The sequence below is a fragment of the Mus caroli genome, chromosome 6, assembly GCF_900094665.2.
Source record: "Mus caroli chromosome 6, CAROLI_EIJ_v1.1, whole genome shotgun sequence".
Taxonomy (NCBI): Eukaryota; Metazoa; Chordata; class Mammalia; order Rodentia; family Muridae; genus Mus; species Mus caroli.
The window spans coordinates 113,242,037-113,243,460 of NC_034575.1; positions in this window are offsets into that span (position 1 = coordinate 113,242,037).

Sequence of the window (1,424 nt, forward strand, 5' to 3'; positions counted from 1 at the left end):
GTGGGGACATTTCCCTCTCCTCTGAAGATCTTGAGTGGACTTTTACTCGAGCCCCTAGACACGCATATGCATGCATGCATGCAACCATGTTCAGATACATGGACCCTACATACTTGAGGGCATANCATACCCTTCCCTGTGCATGCCCTGGGAGCTGAACAGAGACAGCAGCAGCGGATCTGAGGGAAGCCCTGGACCAGCTGCCATTGAAGACCACATGGAAGGTCCAAACTTTGCTCGACCTGGCCCAAGATATTAACTCAGTTTTCAAAATCTGAGCACGGTAGGAGGGAGCTTCCTCTAGGGGAGGGGAAATGGCTGTCTCTCTGTACCTAGGGCAGGTTTGAGGCCAGGCTCAAAGGTCTCTTAGCCTGTGAGTCACCTAGGAAGCCCCACTCTTTGCTCCTGTCTTTTTTTCTTCTCTGGGGAAGGTAAGAGTCTGCACAAGGCTCTATTTTTCTTTTCCTTTCTTTATCTTCTATTTTTTGACGCTCCCTAATCTATTTGCTCTGAACCTCAGTTTCCCTGGCTGTAAACATCTTCCTCCCAGAGAGAGGACTTAATCTTTAGTAAAGGGAGTACATATGCAGCTGGAACTCAGTGTCAGCACCAAGCACATGCTCAGTAAAGTCATAACCACTGTCTTGCCTCTGTTCCCCAGAACTTGACCTTGACATTGACCTTCCCCCACTCAAGGTCACAAGTGCTCTAGGACCTGGAGTCGGGCCTAGTCTGATAGGAGCTAAGTTCCACCCACAGAGATACTTTGTCTTCCTTCCTTCCTTTCTCTCTTTCTTCCTTCCTTTTTTTCTTAAAAAAAAAAAAATTGATACTAGAGACTGAATCCAGATCCTCAAGCATGCTAGGCAGATTCCTACCACCAAGCCACTACCTGTACNTAATCTAAAAAGCAGAATCTCCCCAAGAGGCTTTGGCGCAGGCTGCTGCCTCCGAGCAATGTCACTTGTGTTTGGATCTTGGCACCTATGCAGCTCTACCTCTCCCAGCCCGTTGTGTCATCGGCCCACAGAAGCTGACTGATGGCTGTGGGGAGTTGACAGGTAGGTGGCTCACATGCTGTCCTTGTAGAAAGTGGGAGGTTGCGCATGGCTTCTGAGTACGTGAAGCCTACCTGGAGCCCTCTACCTGAGTCTTGCTCCAGTAGAAAAGAGGGTGCTCTAGGAATATGGTGGTCTAGGTACAGGGATGTCCAGAGGTATCAAGAAAGTTCAGTGCAGGGACGGGAACATGGCCCTTGGAGCCTTCAAAGAGGTGTCCAGAGTACAGCTCAGACTGGGAAGCACTGGAAGGGAAGGTCCCTCAGAGTGGACATGGGCACTTCCCCTGTAGGCAGTGTGACACAGTAGGTGGAAGCACAGATTCTGTGACCCTGTTGGGGGGTTACTACTCAGCACTCTCTCCCC